The sequence below is a fragment of the Carcharodon carcharias genome, chromosome 18 (genome assembly GCF_017639515.1).
Source record: "Carcharodon carcharias isolate sCarCar2 chromosome 18, sCarCar2.pri, whole genome shotgun sequence".
Taxonomy (NCBI): Eukaryota; Metazoa; Chordata; class Chondrichthyes; order Lamniformes; family Lamnidae; genus Carcharodon; species Carcharodon carcharias.
The window spans coordinates 91,527,564-91,551,016 of NC_054484.1; the positions used below are offsets into that span (position 1 = coordinate 91,527,564).

Genomic DNA, 23,453 nt, shown 5'->3' on the forward strand with positions numbered 1-23,453 from the left:
TTTCAGCATTACATAAATGACATAAGAGACAGATTTCCGCTACCCTCTGTGTGAAGCAATGCTTTTTGACATCACCCTGAGTGTCCAAGCTCTAATATTAAGGTATTCCCCCTTGCTTTGGTCTTCCCCAGCAGAAGAAATGTTTTCTCTCTATCCAGCCCATCAACTCCTTTAATCATCATAGGCACCTCAATTAGATCACCCCTTAATTGTCCATACTCAAAGGAGTATAAACCTAATCTGACCTCATGTTTTTTTTTATGGAAAAGAAAGTGTTTATTGACAACAAACCTCAAATTGGACTTCACATCATTCTACAGAATTATAAAATAACATATACACAAAGCAATCCTGGGACTTCTGCTGGGTGATGGGAAAGGCAGAAACTGCCTCACCTCCTCTTCTGGAAGATGTTTCCATGGCCCATCCTACAGCCTCTCCCTGGGGCAGCCACTTGAGCTTTGAGGATTGCAGCTTTCCCTCGGCCAGTCCCCCAGTTCCCTGGTTCTTGTTCTTTGTGCTCTTTAACATGGGGGCATTTTTCAGCATGCCTGGTAAGATCAGAAAGCGAATCTTGCTGCCGTGGATGTAGACCAGCTCCAGCTGGTCCATCACTGTAGGTGACAGTGATGTTAGACATCTGACAGTTCATGCTGCCCTCGGCCTTGATTAGTTTACCCAGGTAAACACCCCACCTGTATTGGTTTCGCAGGTCACCACATGGCCCTCCACCTCATGCAGCACTTTGCTGGGAACTCCGATCGACATGATTTCACCCTTATAGCCCCCAATAATATCAATCTGTTGAATCTTCAATGTATCCCCTCCAAGGCCGATATATCCTTCCTGAGGTGTGGTGCCTAGAACTGAATGCAGTTTAGCAAAACAAAAAAGAAAAATCAAACCAAATCTGACTGAGCAATTTCTATGGTGTGTCAACAAAATAGAAGCGAGGTGGTTGGTGACAAAGAGAACCATGGGCTGAATTTAACAAAATGCCGTGGGCCCTACCACTTGCCCCTGGTGAAAGATTTGGGGGTGAACTTTCCCTTACTCCGGAAGCATGCCTTACAGAGATCTAACATTCGAAGGAGCATTAATTGGTTAATGTGGGGCATCCCCTTCACCACCCCCATCTGGGCAGGAAGCCCTGTCTCAGAGAGCTGCTGGCCAATCAAATGGTCAGTGTCTTTGTGATCCTGGCAGCACCACTGAGAGCGGTGGCCACTGCTGGGACTACAGGCAGTCCCCAACATCGGGAAGTCGGAGCCCAAGTGAAAACTAAGTGGGGATGAGCAGATCGCTGGGGCCAGGTTAGAAGGCCCTGGTGAGGGGGGAAGAGGGGGGGGTAGGGGGGGCATGGGTAGGCAGGTCCTTGGGGGAGGGAAATGGGGTGAAAACATCTTTTGGGGGAGCCTCCAATGAGCCAAAGTGTCTGTTAGGGAGGTACCCCCCCACCCCTGCTCACTACCAGCCCACGTAGCCCAGCTGCCAGGCTGGACGCTTGGCATGGGCCTCTCCCACTGATGATTAAATCCCAGCGAGACTGGGAAGAGGTCAAGTGATCATTAATTGGTCGCTTAAGGGTCTCAATTGGGCCAGGGGTGGGCAAACCGCCTGAGGTAACATTGCAGCAGATGGGGGGATAGGTATGTGACGGGCATGTGCCCATGGTATCTTATGGGCCCAAACACACCCCCTCCCCCTAGCAAACCTGTAGGGGGCTGTAAAATTCAGCCCCATGTTACACAAGAGTGGCAAAATATATTTCCTGCAACATGGTGTTTAGCTGCAATCTGTCTGTCACCTGAAAAACAAGAAAGGACAAATAAAGCCGCTTTATTGTTACTGGGCCAACATTTCCTTCATGGTTTCCATTGCAAATACAGGAGCAGTGATGTATCTTGCTTATAATTAAATGTGTGATACCTGAGAGAACCTAGCAGATAAAACCAAAAGGAAATATTTTACAATCCTGACCCCACAAAGGGTGTAAAGATCCTTTTTCACCTGAAGAAATGTTTTTATAAAATGGCTAAATGAAGGGGCAAAGGTTATGCAGCTCTTTTCGCTGTTTCCTCAGGCTAACTGACCCCATATGCATCTGAAAAACAGAATGTCAGCTAAGGTGACACAATCGCACAGCGCTCTCATTTCAGATGCTATTCGAATTATTATTTTTATCCTGCCCTACGCCAGCTGGCAAAGTGCCTGTTTTAAGCTGGGAAGGAAATCAGGAAGTCAGCCTCAAACTTTGCCCCACGCAGATACTGGAGAAAATTTCACTGGCACAAAATTCCGGCATCTAGGCGAGCAGCTGCTGCAGTCTGTTTCTGAAAGGGCTGGCTGCCCAAAAATTCCATTCCGATGGACAAATGAATGGAAAAGAAAACTGATTTACCATGCAGAACAAAACACGAGAACCTTCAGACGTTTCCGATGATTGAGTTTCTCTGAGGCAGTTTCATTAAAAAAACAACTGGTTTATTTTAAATTAATAAGAAGCAGAACTTGCAAGCTACAGTAGGTGAGCACAGGGATATGGCATCACTGGTATTTTAGATTCATATTCCAGGCAGCAGTCCAGATGGCGAGAATCAGCACAGAAACTACTGAGCGCTCTTATTAACTAGCCTGAATGCTATTATAAATTTGCAGCAGAAAGGTCAAAAAAGCACTAGACAGGATTTTTTCATATACTGGAAAAAGCCAGAGTTAGACTGAATTAACAATATCCTGTGAAAATAGCAATACCAGCAATAGCAAGAAAGGAGGAGTAATTGACTGATAATGGATTGATAAAATAATCCATTCACCCAGGTACACTGCTGGCATTTATTAGTTATTGGTTCAGAATAAAATTAAACCCATGGTTAATAACTTGCTGGATGTGCAAATTCTAGAGAATAAGCATGCAGTTATTTTGCCAAAGTGCAATTAAGATCCTACACCTATAGCAGAGAGAGGTATAGAATAATTATGCTGATATAAAAGGGGCTATTTTGATTGATTAATTGTGATTTCCATAGCAGTAGCCAATTGCAGCAAGTCCAATGACTATTTAATCAACAGTAGTAAGGAAGTAGCAAGGAAGAATATCTCTATCATGCTTGCTGTATTTAATACATCATAAGATAGTAATTAACCTGTTATATCTCTTCACTTACAAGTTAGGTTTTTTCTTTTTTAGAGAAAGAATGTATACATATAACCAATGGCATTGGACTGTTTTGTAATTTCACTGAAGCCTATCTTAGCTCCAAAGTTACTTAAATATATTTGATTTAAATCTATATTAGAATTACACTTTTTAATCAGAGCATTAACGTGCAGTGATAGAAAAGCTAAAGAAATGAAACAGCCTTAAAATTGGGAACATGCACTGAAGGAAAGCACAATGTATTCTGACATACAATGACCAAGTTAAACCAGGACAGTGATGGAGCTATTGAAATGTTAGGGCATAGAGCTGACAGAATGGACAGGCTCAAAAGAGCATGTATCCCACCATAACAAAAACAGAATTACCTGGAAAAACTCAGCAGGTCTGGCAGCATCGGCGGAGAAGAAAAGAGTTGACGTTTCGAGTCCTCATGACCCTTCGACAGAACTTGCGTTCGAGTCCAAGAAAGAGTTGAAATATAAGCTGGTTTAAGGTGTGTGTGTGGGGGGCGGAGAGATAGAGAGACAAAGAGGTGGAGGGGGGGTGTGGGGGTGTGGTTGTAGGGACAAACAAGCAGTGATAGAAGCAGATCATCAAAAGATGTCAACGACAATAGTACAATAGAACACATAGGTGTTAAAATTAAAGTTGGTGATATTATCTAAACGAATGTGCTAATTAAGAATGGATGGTAGGGCACTCAAGGTATAGCTCTAGTGGGTTTTTTTTTATATAATGGAAATAGGTGGGAAAAGGAAAATCTTTATAATTTATTGGAAAAAAAAGGGGAAGGGGGAAACAGAAAGGGGGTGGGGATGGGGGAGGGAGCTTACGACCTAAAGTTGTTGAATTCAATATTCAGTCCAGAAGGCTGTAAAGTGCCTAGTCGGAAGATGAGGTGTTGTTCCTCCAGTTTTGAGGTGAAAAGTGGCAAGTGACATTTATGCCACATACGTGGCAGGCAATGACCTTTTCCAACAGAGAGAATCTGGCCACCTCCTTAACTTCTAGCCACCTTGACTTTCAACAGCATTATCAATTCATCCACTGTAGTAATTATGGTTTTATTTAGTGTTCAATGTACCATTAAGAATAATACTTGTTAAGGAAGATCGCATGATCTGTAGTAACCAATAGGAGAATAGCGTGGCTATCTCAGCAGAGATGGAGTTGGAGTTGAAAGCACACAGGTGGTTGCTGTTGAGTATATTGTAAATAAACTTAAAGTTTCCACACAAAAAATGTCTGCTGATCAACTCTATCATTAATAGTACAACTCAGCCACCCTACAACAAACTGGCAATGAAGATAAATCAGATCCGGTACTGTCCCTCACCCAGCAATTATGAATATCTGAGATAATTATAAAGAAAGGAAGATATACCCACCAGGCATACTGTCACTTTAAGTTAAAGAAAAAAATGGGCCCCAATCCAAATGGCTGAGAAATCTCACAGAGCACCCCCAACATTTAAATAAAAATACCAAAATGCAAGGCCCCTGAGTGAGAATCCACAAGATAGGTGAGAAAAACGAAGAAAGGGAGAACCTGTGCTTAAATTGTAAAATAAGCGGTAGCCTCGCAGGCTCAGTAGATTAGAGAAGCTTGCACATGGCTTGCAAGTTTAAAAAAAAACAGTAATCAGAGCAGAAATCTGTGCTGCAGTTTTAAAATTAAACGAAAACAGAAACAAAAAACAAAAATAGCCCAATTGGATCACAAGGCCGCTGGGTCTCCCAAAGTGTGGGACGTCCAACATCAAAGGAACCTGCAAAGTTTAAAAAAAAAGCAAAAACCCGGCAGAACCGCCAAGAAAAGTGAGAAAAACCCACTGCTGTGATTTTCTTTCGAACAGGAATGAAGTTTTACAAAGTTGAAGGAGAAGAAGTCCCACAAACACAGGGAGCCTGCCAAAACTCAAAAAAGCGTGGGAAACACAGCACAGAAAAGCTGACAGCTGCAGAGACAGCCTGAGTCTAAAAAAACGGTGATAGCTCTTAAAGCAGCAATACATTTAAAGTGGTAAATAGAAGAAAAATGGCTATGGACGGAAAACTAGAACAGACCCCAAAGAGAGGGCAGCTCTGCAGAAGACCGTAAGACATAGGAGCAGAAGTCGGCCCATCAAGTCTGCTCCACCATTCAATGAAATCATGGCTGATCTGAAAATCCTCAACTCCACTTTCCTGCCTTTTCCCCATAACCCTTGATTCCCTTACTGATTAAAAATCTGTCTATCTCAGTCTTGAATATACTTAATGAGCCAACCTCTACAGCCCTCTGCAGTAAAGAATTCCACAGATTCACTACTCTCTGAGAGAAGAAATTCCTCCTCATCTCTGTTTTAAAAAGGCAATCCCTTACTGAGATTATGTCCTCTGGTCCTGGACTCTCCCACAAGGGGAAACAACCTCTCTGCATCTACCCTGTCAAGACCCCTAAGAATCTTATATGTTTCAATAAGGTTGCTTCTCATTCTTCTAAACTCCAATGATTACAGGCCCAATCTACTCAACCTCTCCTCATAAGAAAATCTCTCCATACCCGGGATCTCTGGACTGCCTCCAATGCCAGTATATCTTTCATTAGATAAGGGGATCAAAAATGTTCACAGTATTCTAGGTGTAGTCTAACTGGTACCTTGTATAGTTTTAGCAAGACTTCCCTATTTTTATACTCCATTCCCTTTGAAATAAAGGCCAACATTCCATTTGCCTTCCCTATTACCTGTTGAACTTGTAGGTTAGCTTTTTGGGATTCATGCACCAGGACTCCAAAATCCATCTGTGCTGCAGCTTTCTGCAGTCTTTCCCCATTTAAATAATATTCAGCTCCTCTATTCTTCCTGCCAAAGTACATAAACTCACATTTTCCCAGATTATATTCCATCTGCCTCCACTCGGTTGAGGAGAAAGTGAGAGCCATAAGAGAGGCAGCTGCGCCAAAGAACAGCTTAGAGCTCAAACCATTCCTAGGAATGATCAATTATTATGGGTGGTTCTTCCCCAATTTGTCTGCAGTGCTGGCCTCCCTGCATTCTCTACTCAAAAAGAACCGGCATTGGTCTTGGCAGGCACCATAGAAAGAAGCTTTCATAAAGGTGAAACAATTGTTGCACTCGTCTAATCTATTAGTGTGTTATGACCAGACAAAAGAATTGGTGCTGATGCAATGCATCTCCCTACGGAGTGGGAGCAGTGTTCTCTCATCAGATGGACAATAGCATGGAACGGCCAATAGGTTATGTATCAAGAATGCTCACCACAGCGGAAAAGGGATACTCGCAGATAGAAGAAGAAGGCCTGTCCATCACCTTTGATGCCAAGAAATTTCACCAATACATACATGGCTGCTAGTTTACATTTGTTTCAAAACACAAACCGTTGCTAGGATTGTTTAGTGAGGACGAGGCTACACATAGCCTCAGCAGGAATACAACAATGGGCTTTAACTCTGGCAGCATACGAATACACTTTTGCAATAGGCCTGGCAATCAAGTCGCAAACATCAATGCCTTTGGTCATTTGCCTTTACAAGAAAATGATGAACATGTCCCAGCTCCACAGGAACTTGTTTTATTGCTAAATTTCTGAGATTCCTCACCGTTTTGTGACCGACAGACCAGAGACTGCACAAGTCGGGACCCAGTCCTATCTCAGGTACGAGAACAAGTGCTACATGGTGGTCAGAAGAGCTCGTATCTGATGAAATGAAACCATATTTCAACAGACAACATGAAATAACCAGCCAGGATGGCATCTTATTGTGGGAAGCATGAGTGATAATTCCTCCAAAGGGAAGGGAGCCACTTTTAATTGAACTACACAGTGCCCATCCAGGAATTTCCCGAATGAAGACCATAGCTCGCAGCTATCTATGGTGGCCTGGGATGGATGGTGAAATAGATAATTTAATAAAGCAAAGTGTGCAATGTCAGCCACTGCAAAAATTGCCAGTGGCAGCTCTATTACACCCATGGGAGTGGCTAGGTAGACCATGGGTGTGGTTACACATTGACTATGTTGGACCTTTCCTGGGAACAATGTTTCTTCTCATTGTTGATGATGCCCTTTCAAAATGACTGGACGTTTGGAGGTGAAGTCACCAACGTCGGCCACTACAATTGAGAAACTACGTCAGAGTTTTGCCATCCATGGACTACCAGGAGTAGTCATTTCTTATAGTGGCACAGCATTTACGAGTGCTGAGTTTCAACAGGTTATCAGCCACAACGGTATCACTCAAGTGAAAACTGCACAGTACTACCCTTCCTCAAATGGACTGGCCAGAAGGGCAGTTCAAATGTTCAAGGCAGGTATGAAAAAGCTAAACGGAGAGGCCTTGGCAACCAAGCTAACATGCTTTCTTTTTCATTACAGGACTAACCCTCACATAACAACAGGTGTCACACCTGTGGAGTTATTGTTGAAACCCCGTCTCAGGACGAGATTGAGCTTAATGATGCCGAATTTAAAGGGGAATGTGGAAAGGAGCCAAGGAAGCCAGAAAACTGGACAAGACTGACATAGTCATGAGAGGAAATTTACCGTGTGAGAGCTGGTATATGTGAAAAACTTTGGGGAAGGACCAAAGTGGTTAGCGGGTGAAATAAGTGTAGTGACTGGATCAGATACAGAACTGCAAGTGCCCACCAAAGCACCTGATGTTCAGGCAACTCCAGGAAAGGAGGTTCCTGACAAAGAATCTGAAGTTGTGGAGCGGCAGCATTCCACACTTATCAGGAAACCACCTGAAAGACTGAACGTGTAAATTCCTTACCCAGTGTAAATATTATGTTGCCTTGAAAAATATGTACTTTTGAATATAATATGAATAGCCAAGTTAAAGGAGGAGGAATGTAGTAATAATGGTTTTATTTCGTGTGTAATGTACCATTAAGAACAATGCGTGTCAAGGAAAATCACATGACCTGTAGTAACCAATAGGAGAGTAGTGTGGACGATCTCAGCAGTCAGTGTAGAGATGGAGTTGGAGTTGAAAGCACAAGTGTAGTTGCTGCTGAGTAAGTTGTACATAAACTTAATGGGCAGGATTTTCCCCTAGGCGATTTGGATGCGGGGCCCACTGGCCGAGGAGAAAATGATGCAGGATGACGTCAGGAGGCATCCCAGTCACTTTAAATTTTTAGGAAGTCGGGACAGACTGCAAAATCAGCTGTCCGCCCACCGACCTGTCAATGACCAATTGAGGCCATTGACAGGCCCAATAAGATAATTAAATACCTGCCAGTCCAAGCTTAAGGCTGGCGGGCAGGCCAGGAGCCCCAGCGGGCTTCTGATTATTCATGAAACTTCATCCACTGGCGGGATGAAGTTTCATGTCCATTTTTTAAACCTTTAAAACATTTTATGTGTTTATTATTAACATGTCCCATCTCGTGTGACATTGTCACATGAGGGGGACATGTTAATAATTTCAATATTTATCTATTTTCAGACTTTTCTTACCTGTCACGAATCTCCCTGAGACAGGACTTTGCCTCAGGGAGCAGTGCACTCTTTAGCGCTTTGACAGATGGGGAATCCCTCCCCTCCGCACCTGGCCCCCCCCCCGGAACAGGAAGCGCAAAGCATTTCCCGTCAGGCAGGCCGCTGGACGGGCCTTAATTGGCCCACCCACTCAAAATGGCGGCGGGCCCCATTACGGTGGGGGGAGTCCGCTGTCCGCCCGCCGCCGAGCCGGTGGGGCCCGCACGCCATCCGAGGGCAAAATTCTGCCCAATGTTTCCACCCAAAAAGAGTCTGCAGATCAACTCTATCATTAATAGTACAACTTGGCCACCCTACAACTCCCACCATCAATATTCTGGGGTAACCGCTGACCTAGAAATTAAATGGCGAGCCAGATAAATACTATGGGCAAAGGATTTTACGTCCTGTAGGCAGACGCATGCCGGACCCGATCGGGTGTAAAATAGCGTTCGATTAAGTTGGGTGAGCGTCCTGACATCCACTTGCACCATATTTCAGTCGGCTGGCACATGCCTGAGCCAGCAGCGTGCCTCCCGACAATTAAGAGGCCTATTAAGGCCAGTAATTTATTAATTAAGAGCAATTTTTTGTTGCCAGGCGGCCTTTGGATTTTTGAGGAAACCTCATTCACGGGCGGGATGAGGTTTTTGACATTAATTTAAAAAACAAATGTCCTGACATAATTTTTTATTATGGATATGTTCATGTGAGTGAGTCCTAATGTGGGGATTTTTTTTTTCAGAATTTCCAAAACTTTATTTCTGATTTTAAAATTCTACAGCTCCCTGAGGCACTCTCTGCTTTCAGGAAACTTTCATTGGGCGCTTCCCCCGCACCTGCACTGACGTGAGCGCTCGTCCTCTTCCCACCCCCACCCCGGCAGCGCTGAGCCGTTAATTGGCCAGCCAGCGTGAAATCACGGTCAGGGGGCCAATCACGGGTGGCAGCCCGTTTCCTGGCTGCTCCCGGGCCCGACGACACAACAACCCGAAAATGCTGCCCATGGCTACAAGAGCAGGCCAGAGGCTGGGTGTCCTGTGGCAGCTGACTCACCTCCTGACCCCCGCCCAAAGACTTTCCAGCAGTTGCAAGGCACAAGTATGATGGCATATTCTGAGTGCAGCTCCAGCATGCAAGAATCTGGAAAAAAAGAGCCTGTTTTATCAGCACTCATTTACCAGCGTAAACATTCAAACTCTCCAACACTGACGTAATGTGTAGCATCTGCATGATGAACTGAGGCAACTCGCCAAAGCTTCTGTGACAGCACCTTCTAATCCCACAATCTCTACCACCCAGAAGGACGAGGTTGACAGGCACATGGGAATGGCGTCTCCTGCAAATGCACATCAAATTGCACATTGTCCTGACTTGGAAATGTATTGCCATTCTTTCAACACAATTGGGTCAATCGAAATCCTGAAACTCTGTATCCAATTTGTGGCAGTACCTTCCCGACATGAACTGCAGTGGTTCAAGGAGGCGGATCACCACTGCCTTATCAAAAGGGCAATTAGGGAGGGGCAATAAATTCTGGCCTTGCCAGCAGTGCCCACATTGCTTGAAAGGACAAATTTTACAAATGCCTCGAGAATACAAGGGCTGAAATTAGTCAATCTTTAATTGCTACTTTTGTGAGCTTGCCAAGTTTATGGTGAAATTTCAGAGAATTGGAAAGTGCTTAAAATAAACACATTAATGTAAAAGTGCATTGTTAAAGCAATTACTGGAGGGTGGTTTCAATTAGCTTTAATCACAATGCAAATATCAACAATCAGCAGGTGGCACAGCCAGATTCCACCACAGATTGATTGTGATGCTTGCCTTTGTTTAACCCACCTTACTAAAGTCAATAGGAGGAAATGTACTGTTGCCATTGAGAATGAGAAAGGAGAGAAGTGAGAGGGAAGGAGAGAAGAATGGGTCTAAAGCTAGTGTTTTAAACTTAAAAAAGGGCAATTGTGAGGGTATGAAGACAGTTCACTAAAGTAAACTGGGAAGTTAGCTAATGGATAGGAAGTTAAAGATAGTATCAAATTGAAAGAAAAAGCATACAATTCTGCAAATATTAGTGGCAGGTCAGAAGATTGGACAGAATATAAAAAACGGCTAAGAATGACGAAAAGAATAATAAGGAGGGAGAAATTTGCTAGTTAGAAATATAAAAACAGATTACAAGAGCTTCTATAGGTATCTAAAAATGAAAAGAGTAAGTAAAGTGAGCATCAGTCCTCTAGAGAGTGAGTCATGGGAATTATTCATGGGAAAAAGGGAATGGCGGATAAATTAAACAGCTATTTTGCATCTGTCTTCACTGTAAAGGGTACAAGTAACATCCCAGAAATAATTGTGAATCAAGAGGTGAAAGGGAGGGAGGAACTTAAAACAATTGCAATCACCAGGGGAAAGATACTGAGAAAACTATTAGAACTAAAAGTTGACAAGTCCTCAGGTCCTGACAGACATCATTCTAGGGTCTTAAAAGAAGTGTCTGCTGAGATGGTAGATGTGTTAGTTTTAATGGCTCAAAGTTCCCTACATTCTGAAAGATCCCATCAGATTGAAAAATAGCGAATGTAACTCTTCTATTTAAGGAAGGAGGAAGACAGAAAACAGGAAACTACAGATCAGTTAGTATAACATCCGCCATAGGGAAAATGCTGGAATCTATTTTTAAGGTGGATATATTTGGGCATTTAGAAAATCTCAATACAATCAGCCAGAGTCAAAATGATTTTGTGAAAGGGAAATAGTGTTTGACCAATTTATTAGAGACCTTTGATGAAGTAACTAGCAATGTGGATAAAGAGGAATCTGTGGATGTACTTAGATGTACAGAAGGCATTTGCCAGGGTGCCACATCAAAGGTATGAGCTCATGGTGTAGGGGGTAACATATTAGTATGGATAGAGGATTGGTTAGTTAATAGGGCACAGAGAGTAACCATAAATGAGTCATTTTTGGGTTAGCAAGATGAAACAAGTGAAGTGCCACAGGGATCAGTGCTGGGGCTTCAACTATTTTCAATCTATATCAATGATTTGAATGAAGGGACCAAATATATAGTGTTAAGTTTGCTGATGACACAAAGATAGATAGGAAAGTAAGTTGTTAAGACGGCATAAGGATTCTGCAAAGGGGTATAGATAGATTAAGTGCGTGGGTAAAAATTTAATAGATGCAGTATAATGCGGGAAAATGTGAACTTGTCTACTTTGGCAGGAAGAATTAGAATGCAGCATATTATCTAAATGGAGAGAGATTGCAGAACCCTGAGGTACGGAGGGATCTGGGTGTCCTGTTGCATGGATCACAAAATGTTTGTATGCAGGTACAGTAAGTGATTAGGAAGGCAAATGGAATGTTGGCATTTATTGCAAGGATAATGGAATATAAAAGTAGGGATGTTTTGCTACAGTTATACAGGGCCTTGCTGAGATCACATCTGGAGTACTGAGTACAGATTTGGTCTCCTATTTAAGAAAGGACTTAATTGCATTAGAGGCAGTTCAGAGGAGGTTAACTTGACTGTTTCCTGGGATGAGTGGGCTATCTTCTGAGGAAAGGTTGGACAGGCTGGACCTATATTCATTGGGGTTTAGAAGAATGAGAGGTGATCTTATTGAAACGTAGACGATCCTGAGGGGGCTTGACAGAGTGGATGCTGAGAGGATGCTTCCCCTGGTGGGAGGGAACAGAACTAGGGAACATAGTTTAAAAGGTAGGAGTCTCCCATTTAAGACTGAGATAAGGAGAATTTTTTTTCTCTCAAAGGATCATGAGTCTCTGGTATTCTATTCCCCAGAGAGTGGTAGAGGCAGTGTCATTGAATATTTTTAAGGCAGAGGTAGATAGATTCTTGACTAACAAGGGAATCAAAGGGTATCAGGGGTAGGCAGGATAGTGGCTTTGAGGCCACATTCAGATCAGCCATGATCTTGTTGAATGGAGGAGCAGGCCCAAGGGGCTGAATGACCTACTCCTGCTTCTAATTCATGGGCAGAATTTTTTGCCTATCAGGCGGGCAATTAAGGCCCACCCAGCATGACGTCCCTGTGCGGGTGGAGGAGTGGGGTTCAGCCCGGCGTCATCCCGCATCATTTTATGCATCGGCGAGTGGGCCCCACCCCCTGCTCGCCGAAGGCAAAATTCTGCCCCATGTGTTTGTATGTTTGTAATGATGTCAGAATGGAACTGGTGACAGGGTAACCAAGAACTTAGGTGCCCTTTGTTCACCTTAGAACTGTGCCCTGCGTGCACATCAGATGATACTTTGGCCAGCCAACAGGGCCTGAGGGTGCCATTTAAATACTCTAATATACTTAAATAATTTAAATGAAATTCCTCACCCATTCCAGGAAACTTAATTAAAATTCCGAATGGGAGTTTTAGCTTCCTGCTTAGGTATGTTGCTGAAATTTGCTGCATTTCCCAATTAAACACAATAAATAAGTGCAATTGCCATCCAAGTGTCTAAACTATCTCCACCCTTTGAACAGCTTGAGTATAATACTGAAGGCATGATTTCTTCAGGGGAAGGGTATTCAGTAGCCTGCCTGTTAAATCAATTCTACCATGTTTCATTAATGATACAAACCTGGAATTGGTTCTCTACATTTAATTATTATTATTATTTGTTGGGAAGTGATCCTGATAAATGCACAATTGCTGGAACGTCAAGTGGAAATCCATTTGTACTTTTACAATGCAATAAAAATGAGTTACAAAATCTACATCTAATAAAGATAAAACACATTTATTTGTTAGCCAATAAACATTTAAAGCCTGTATTACTAAGGCAGTCTATATAATCTGTAAAATATGCTTTTGCCTATATAAATAGACTTTAAGCTCATAAATTTGCCAAGATTTCTTCCATAGCTGTCAAATTCATTATCAAGTGCCTTAACTAGCTAACAATAACTATGGAAAATTTAAAACAAGAGGATTTATGAACCATTTTAGTTTTATGCTTGGTGACATCAGTTACTGTGAACCATGCTAATTAACCTGGTGTTTCCAATATCCTTGTGGAAGCAGGAAGAAAGGATGCTGATTTATCTTTTAGTGTATACATTTTCCTGGCAAAATTCATCATCTCACATTTCTCTGCATTAAATTGCATCTGAAAACCATCTGCCCAAACTACTAATCTATATATATCCCTGTACTAATTATGCTTTTATTTAGTGTGTAATGTACCTTTAAGATTAATACTGGTTAAGGAAGATCACATGATCTGTAGTAACCAATAGGAGAATAAAGCAAACTACCTCTGGAGTCAGCGTAGAGACAGAGTGGAGTTGAAAGCACACGTGTAATTGTTGCTGAGTATATTGTAAATAAACTTAATATTTTCACTCAAGAAATGTCTGTAGATCAATTCTATCATTAATAGTACAACTCAACCAACCAACAACAAGCTGGCAATGAGGATAAAACAGGATTGAACAGAAGAAATCAAGCTAAAAAGAAATCAACACAATACCTCGCCCAGTGATTGTAAGCAGCAAGCTCCATTAAATTTGAAGAAGTTATCCTCTCTCAAAATGGCTCAGTTTGGGAGATTTGATCCTTTTGAACAAGCCACAGATAATTGGTCTCAATACATAGAATCTCACCTTTTTATAAGCAAATAAAATTACAGGGGAAGAGAAGAGGCAAGCAATCGTCTTGAATACTTGTGGGAGCAAAACCTATAGTTTGATTTGAAGTTTGATGCCCCAAATTCAAAGAATTTCAATGAATTGGTGGACTGTGTGAAGGGTCACTTTCAACCAAAGTCACAATGCTCAGGTTCAGGTTTAATTTGTGAAATAGAGCCCCGGGCAGGACAATTGCATGTTACGTGGCAAATTTGAGGCAGCTAACGGAACATTCTGAGTCCAGTACGATTCTGAACAACATTCTCAGAGATTGTTTAGTGTGTGGTGTGAAAGAGGACTCTACTCAGAAAAGATTATTGTCCAAAGTGAATCTGGATTTTAAGTAGGTGCTAGAGATAGCGCTGGCCATGGAAAGCACAGTAAGAGATTCAAAAGCAATATAGGGTGTTCAAAATGACACCGTCCTCCACATCGGGTGGGAAACCTCAGCCAAAAGTGGTGCAAAACAGCGAGATTCCGCCAAGAAGCGGGAAACAGCCCTTGTTAGCCAAAGAATAAAGAAAAATAACTTAGCGGTGAAATCGAAAAATAATTTTAATAGAGGTGGAAACAATCAGTCTTTTAGTGATTGGCAGTTTTTAAAAATCGAATGCCACTATTGTCACAGAAATGGACATATAATGAGACAGTGCAAGGAAAGATTCAAGCAGGCTTGTAAACAAAAGAAGAAGCCCAATGAAATCTACATTGTAGAAGAACCTGGAACAACAAATTCAGACATTTATTCGTTGTTTAATCTTAAAGTTAGAAAAACAGAACCAATATTTGTCACAGTGAAAGTAAATGGCAAACCTGTTAGAATGGAAGTGGACATGGGAGCTTCCATTACAGTAATTGGGGAACATACCTTCAAATATTTGAATAATGGTGAACATCAATTAAGTTTAGAAAAAACAGATGCCAAGCTAAAAACATATACAATTGAAGACATTCAAGTAAAAAGCATAAGTAGACTAACTGTCCATTATGGAAGCGAAGCAGCAAAGCCACCCTTGATAGTCGTAGCAGGTGAAGGACCAAGCCCTCTCGGGCAAAACTGGTTGAAGGAGATTAATTTAGAAAGGGCTGAAATTTTCAGTTGAGAGCAAGTGGGCTACCAGAGCTAGAAAGTCTTTAAGAACGAACTGGGGAAAATCCACAGCCTGCAGGTTAAGATTCATGTGGATCTGGAAGCAACTCCTCGCTTCATGAAGGCAAAACCAGTGCCAAATGCCCTGAGAGAAAAAAGTCGACATTGAACTGAACAACTGAAACTGGGCGTTATACGACCTGTTCAGTTCTCAGAATGGGCAGCACCCATTATAGTCCCCATCCTTAAGCCAACCAAAGTGTCCGAATTTATGGAGACTACAAAGTGACTGTTAATAAAGTAGCTAAGCTAGACAGGCGCCCCATTCCAAAATTTGAAGACATGCATCCCAAGCTGGCAGAAGGGATAACGTACACAAAGCTTGACATTAGTCATGCTTATCAACAACTAGAGATGGAATTTGTCACAATTAATACCACAAAGGGTAGTACCAATATTTACGACTGCCTTTCGATGTCTCCTCCACTTGTGCCATTTTTCAGAGAACAATGGAAAGCTTACTGCAGGGACTGCGCCAGGTTGTAGTCTATTTAGGCAATGTATTGGAGACAGGATTCACTGAAAAAGAGCATTTGGCAAACTTAGAAGGAGTCTTATGACATTTCTTGCAATTTGAGGTGTGTTTAAAAGAAGAAAAGTTCACGTTCCTAGTGAGGGAGGAAACCTATTTGCGTAACCGGGTAGATTCACAGGGCCTCCAACCAGTTGAAGGGAGGCCTTTGCACCAGAGGATGCCTCAGAGCTCAAATCATTCATAGGGATGATCAGATATTACGGGCGGTTCTTACCCAATTTGTCTACAGTACTGGCCCCCTGCATTTTCTATTCAAATAGAACCAACACTGGTCTTGAGAGGCGCCCCAGAAAGAAGCTTTCATAAAGGCGGAACAATTGTTGCACTCATCCAATCTATTAATGCATTATGACCAGACGAAAGAATTGGTGCTGATATGTGATGCATCTCCCTACAGAGTGGGAGCAGTGCTATCTCATCGGATGGATGATGGCACAGAACAGCCACTAGGATACGTATCAAGGATGCTCACCACAATAGAAAAGGGATACTCGCAGATAGAAAAAGGCCTGTCCATTATCTTTGATGTCAAGAAATTTCACGGCTGTCATTTTACAATCGTTTCAGACCACAAACCATTGCTAGGATTGTTTAGTGAGGACAAGGCTATACCACCCATAGCCTCAGCAACAATAAAACAATGGGCTTTAATTCTGGCAGCATATGAATACACTTTCATACATAGGCCTGGCAATCAAATCGCAAACGCTGATGCGATGCCCTTAGTCATTTCCCTTTACAAGAAAATGATGAGCTCATCTCAGCTCCACAGGAACTTGTTTTACTGCTAAATTTCTTAAGATTCCTCAACGGTATGTGCTCGACAGGTCAGAGACTGGACAAGTCAGGACCCAGTCCTATCTCAGGTATGAGAACAAGTGCTACATGGTTGGTCACAGGAACCTGTATCTGATTAAATGAAACTGTACTTCAACAGACAACATGAAATAACCAGCCAGGATGGCATCTTATTGGGAGGAGCATGAGCGATAGTTCCTCGAAAGGGAAGGGAGCCACTTTTAATTGAACTACACAGTGCCCATCCAGGAATTTCCCGAATGAAGGCCATTATTCGCAGCTATCTATGGTGGTCTGGGATGGATGGTGAAATAGAGAGTTTAGTAAAGCACTGTGTGCAATGTCAGTAACTCCAAAAGTTGCCAGTGACAGCTCCATTACACCCATGGGAATGGCCAGGTAGACCCTGGGTGCGGTTACACATTGACTACATTGGACTTTACTTAGAAATAATGTTTCTGCTCATTGTCAATGCCCATTCAAAATGGTTGGACATATATGAGGTGAAGTCACCAACATCGGCTGCTACAATTAAGAAACTACGTCAGACACTACGTTTTGCAATTCACGGACTATCAGAAGTAGTCATTTCCAATAATGGCACGGCATTTATGAATGCTGAGTTTCAATGGTTTATCAGCCTCAACGGTATCACTCATGTAAACTGCACCGTACCACCCTTCCTCAAACGGACTGGCTAGAAGGGTGGTTCAAACATTCAAGGCAGGCATGAAAAAGCTAACTGGTGAGGCCTTGGCAACCAAGCTAGCATGCTTCCTTTTTCATTATAGGTTTACCCCTTACACAACAACAGGTGTCACACCTGTGGACTTATTGTTGAAACGCCATCTCAGGACGGGATTGAGCTTAATAATGCCAAATTTAGATGGGAAGGTGGAAAGGAGTCAGGGAAGCCAGAAAACTAGACATGACTGGCATAGTCGCGATATGAAATTTACCATGGAGAGCCGATATATGTGAAAAACTGTGGGGAAGGACCAGAGTGGTTACCGGGTGAAATAAGTGGGTGGCTGGACCTCTATCTTACCACATGGAGGTGAAAGGCTGGATCATCCATAAACCTGTGGACCATTTAAGAAAGAGAGAGGCAAATCACCAAGGGAGAGGAATGTAGTAATTATGGTTATATTTAATGTGTAATGTACCTTTAAGGAAGGTACTTGTTAAGGAAGATCACATGATCTGTAGTAACTAATAGGAAAGTAGTGCGGGCTAGCTCTGCAGTCAGTGTAAAGATAGGGTTGGAGTTGAAAGCACACATGTAGTTGCTGCTGAGTATATTGTAAATAAACTTAATGTATCCACCCAAGAAGTGTCTGCAGATCAACTCTATCACTAATAGAACAACTTGGCCACCCTTACAACAATCCTATTTCTGTGTTGTCTATAAACATTGATGTTATGCCCTTGACACCAGAACACTAGATATATTTGGAAGAGAAAGGTCCTAAAACACAACAGTTGGAGGACACCACTGTTTACATTCCTCCAGTCCAGAAATACATACATTACTCAGGAGCGGTATTTTTAACTTCCAACTCTGCACAAATAACCCATGGATCACCTGTTGATGTCCCACACCAATCCCACAGGCTCTGATTTTAATCTGTTGTTCTAAAACCAGCAATGTCCCTTTCTAAATGCAATTGAACCCAATAGTTATTTTAATCAGAGCCATCAAGCAGAGGCTGTTGTGTGTTTCCTACTACACCACCCTGGCAGGGAGAGCAGTTGGGATCAGAAGAGATCCAAAAGGTAGGACTTATTACTTTTTAAAATTTTCCTTGAGACCAGGAGCAACAAGAGTGTCTCCTTCGCTCCAGGCTTCTCTCCTTCCTGCTATGTGGCCTTCCCAAACTCATTACAACCCTCCTCCCTACAACATGGCTGATTGGTAGGGACTATTCATGCAGTCCCTAGCAGTAAATTCCTGCAGCTTTACACTGTACTTCTGCTCATCATTCAGCTGTTGCTTCCTGCTGCAGTTCAGGCAGGGGATTGACCAAAGCTATGCAGGTAGGGTTCAGTATTTAATATCTCTCAGCCTCTATTCTGCTGAGGTCAGGGGAGTTTACTGCCATCCTCAACTCCTGCCGACTTGTTTCCCTCCCCAAGTTAAAATCAAGGCTTCTAGTTTTCTGTCCTTTACCCAGTTTCCTATCCAGGCTGACATATTCTTTTCAATAGCCCAGGGATGTTAGTAGGAGGCCTGATCCATCACTACATGTGCTTTGTGAAAGCTGTTCGCTAATTAGGAGAACAGAAAATTTGGCAGGACTGGTTCTATTTAAAGGCAGCCTGCACGTCTTTAAAGGGTGTGGGAAGGGAGCACTTTTTTATCTGGTGGACATTAGAACTCATTTTTCATATTCTGCTGATGATTGCAGCCAGGGTTCTTGGATAGTGCCATAGAGGGGTTCATAGAGCAAGCGAACAGCAGGAAGGAGGTCCTCTTCCACCATGATGGGTCCCAGGCAGATTTCTCATCAGCAGTTGAGAAAGGAGGCAGAACAAGTATGTACTTCAGGAAGGTTCCATAAATAGAACCTGCAGTGATGCCAGAAAAAAAATTAATTATCTCATCAGAGCTTCAAAGGTAAGACTCAATTTCAGATCATTCTTACTTTCTGCAGAGTCCTGAACCACACTACTCTGGCCTCAGCACTTTCAACTTTTCCTTCTGTTTCCCATGTCCCACCTAAACATAATACTTCACTGCACATCTCCTGCCAGCCAAGACCTGCTATAGCTCTCACAACTACTGCCTGTTGTGTTTTGTGCCTCAGAGATAAGCAGAGATGATACACTCCAGGTTATATGTGTGCAGGAACTTTACTTACAAGTGTTCTAAAATGTCCGCTCCATCTTTGCCTGTCTCAGTCACCATACCCAGGGGAACTAATCACATACAATGAGCAGACAATGGATACCAGACAGACATAATCAAACACCGAACAATTGAACACTACATCTTTCCCCCCTTGTAAAACTAAAGAAACTATTTTAAATTAAATCATCCTAAACAATAAAAATATGCACATCAAGTTATCTCTTAGAGTTTAACTTGTCTGTTTTCTCTAAGTACAGAAATAGTCTTTGAGATATGAAGGTCATTGATGATGGTGCTGAGATCTACTAACTTGAAGTTGTGGGTCTGTGTGATCAGTTCAATGAGGTGGATGATTAACAGTCACTCATAGGAAAAGGAAATTTATACTCATAATCACTGTCCTCAAGATATCCTGGTCTTCTCGCTATCAAACATCTCGTGTTCCACTTTGTGCTGTCATCCAACAGATAAGCATTGGTACTGAGCAACTGCTTGATCTGCTTTTGTCCTGATAGAGATGATGCAAATTTGTGGTCACAGTTTGGCCAGTTGATGCAAATCCAATTTCCAGCCTAAAATTGTGGTCTCCTTGTGCATGTTCACTTGTTGAAGTAGGCTTTTGCTTTACATTGTCGCTTTGTGATTTCTTCTGCTTTCGTTCTGACATTCTTGTTGGATAGCTTAATGGTCAGCCGTATGTGAAAGTTACAATCTATCATAAGTACAGCCAATGTCTTCCCAGTCAGAGTGTGGGGTGGATCGATGTTTGCAAAGTAAGATATGAATGGATTGTTCAAACGTTTTACCCTCCAACATACTAGCTTTCAGACTGTCCTTTATTATTTGATGCTAAAATTCAATCACAGGTTGTATCGCGATATCAAAGAACAAAGAAAAGTACAGCACAGGAACAGGCCCTTCAGCCCTCCAAGCCTGCACCGATCATATTGCCCGTCAACTAAAACATTTTGCATTTCCGGGGTCTGTATCCCTCTGTTCCCATCCTATTCATGTATTTCAATCAGATAGCGGTAAATTCCAAAGCTTGCTAGGAACTCTGTGAACTGACTGGAAACAAACTGCAGTTCATTGTCCATAGTGATAGACTCTGGAAAACCTTATTTTATAAATAACTTGTCTAAAATGTCAATGACCAAAGTGGTTGTTATGGAATTTGTTGTAGCGATTTCTGGCCATTTGCTACATCGATCATGAACAACACGCAGAACACATTGATTCCAAAGGGGCTACTTGCACTTCTCCAAAAATATCAACTTGGAGTTGTTGCCATGGTTTTGTTGGCCATGGGGATAGCTGTAGAGGTGCGGGACACGGTTTAACAGGTTTCTCACTGATTGTACAAGCTATGCAGTTTTTAATGAAGTCTTCCATACAACATCTATTGCCAGCCACTAAGCTGTTTCATTGATCGTTGTTTCATCTTAACAACAACTGGATGTCCTTTATGGGCAATCCATGTTGCTATAGCATTTTCAGGATAACTGCTGAAGCTCTGCGCGCAATACGGTTATTATTAAATAATACGAGTTCATTGCATACTCTCTTGTACAGGACCAATTCTTCCTTTATTTTAAAAGGCCACCTTGTTTTTAGGTACTGGCTTACTTTCTGTAGTACATTCTCTGTCACCGATTCTGCCTTCAACTCCTCTTGCATAACAACATTCACAGTCATGTGCAAAATCACTGTGATTACGTAGTCTTCAATGTCTCAAGTCACTTGATTGTCACGGATGCTGTCTATGATAAAGGTACATGTACGCCCATCAGCCATTTGCTTGCCTGAACTTGCGAGGAAATTGGCTTTGAAAACTATTTTTAGCATCGAAAATCCCCTGGAAAGAGGGAGGTGTACCGTTGCCAGAGATACTGCAATACCGGGTCGATGCGTGGAGCGGACGGAGCAAGCCCCTATTCCATCTCCCTGTTCCAAAAATCAATTTAATATATGGTCCCCAGATAAGGGAAATATCAGATATTAAACTGATAAGAACAGATACTACACTTGATCTTAGCCAAAAGGCAGAGAAGCGATATTGGCTTTGAAGTTGTACGGATGACGATGATTTGACCACCTACAGTGCATAGATGATTAAATCCACTCATGGCTAACAATATGGCATAGCGGTATTGTTGCTGGACTAGTACTCCAGAAACCTAGGGTAATGCTCTGGGAACCTGGTTTTGAATCCAACCACAACAGTTGGTGGAATTTAAATTCAATCAAAACCTGCAATTAAAAGTCTAATGGTGACCATGAAACAATTGTCAATTGTTGTAAACACCCATCTGGTTCACATATGCCCTTTAGAGAAAGAAATCTGCCGTCCTTATCTGGTCTGGCCTAAGTGTGACTCCAGGTCCATAGCAATGTGGTTGACTCTTAAATGACCTCTGAAATGGCCTAGCAAGCCACTCAGTTGTATCAAACCGCTACAAAGCTTCAATAAAGGAATGAAACCAGCATCGACCTAGGCACCGGAAACAACAATGGCAAACTCAGCCTTGTCAACCCCTAACATCAGTGGCTAGTGTCAAAATTTGGAGAGCTGTCTCACAGACTAGTCAAGTAACAGCTTGACATAGTCATCCTCACAGAATCATACCTTACAGATAATGTCCCAGACACCACCATCAACATCCCTGGATATGTCTTGTCCCACCAGAAGGACAGACCCAGCAGAGGTGGCGGCTCAGTGGTATACAGTCAGGAGGAGGTTGTCCTAGGAGTCCTCAACATTGACTCCAAACACCATGAAGTCTCATGGCATCAGGTCAAACGTGGGCAAAGAAACCTCCTGCTGATTACCATGTACTGCCCTCCATCAGCTGATGATTCAGTGCTCCTCTATGTTGAACACCACTTGGAGGAAGCACTGAGGGTGGCAAGGGTGTAAAGTGTACTCTGGGTGGGGGACTTCAATGTCCTTCAACAAGAGTGGCTCGGGAGAACGACTGCTGGCTGAGCCCTAAAGAACATATTGCTTGACAGGGTCTGAGGCAGGTGGTGAGGAGACCAACAAGAGGGAAAAACATACTTGACCTTATCCTCAGCAACCTGCCTGCCGCAGATGCATTTGTCCATGCGAATATTGATAGGAGTGACCACCGCACAGTCCTTGTGGAGATGAAGTGCTGCCTTCACGTTGAGGATACCCTCCATCATGCTGTGTGGCACTGCCACTGTGCTAAATGAGATAGATTTCAAACAGATCTATCAACTCAAGACTGGGCAACCATGAGGTGCTGTGGGCCATCAGCAGCAGCAGAACGGTACTCAAACACAATCTGTAACCTCATGGCCTGGCATATCCCCCATTCTACCATTACCATCAAGCTAGGGGATCAACCCTGGTTCAATGAAAAGTGCAGGAGGAAATGCCTGGAGCAGCACCAGGCATACCAGAAAATGAGATGTCAACCTAGTGAAGCTATAACATAGGACTACTTGCGTGTCAGGCAGCATAAGCAGCTAGTGATGGATAGAGCTAAGTGATCCGACAACCAACGGATCAGATCTAAGCTCTGCAGTCCTGCTACATCCAGTCATGAATGGCGATGGACAATTTAACAACTCACTGAAGGAGGAGGCTCCACAAATATGCCTATCCTCAATGATGGGTGAGCCCAACACCTCAGTGCAAAAGATAAGGCTAAAGCATTTGCTACAAACATCAGCCTTCATATAATTCCACATTATAGGAAGGATGTGATTGCACTGGAGAGGGTGAAGAGGAGATTCACCAGGATGTTGTGTGGGCTGGAGAATTTCAGCCAACAAGAGAGACTAGATAGGCT

At 42.7% G+C, this 23,453-nt stretch overlaps 1 non-coding gene and 1 pseudogene across 1 annotated transcript; both read right to left on the bottom strand.

Moving 5' to 3' along the window:
• Positions 1-305: 305 nt before the first annotated feature.
• LOC121290865 overlaps positions 306-23,453 on the bottom strand; it is a 33,865-nt pseudogene continuing 10,717 nt past the window's right edge.
• Positions 21,500-21,690, bottom strand: LOC121290994. The gene has a single exon (XR_005945926.1). It is a non-coding gene; the product is annotated as a U2 spliceosomal RNA (small nuclear RNA).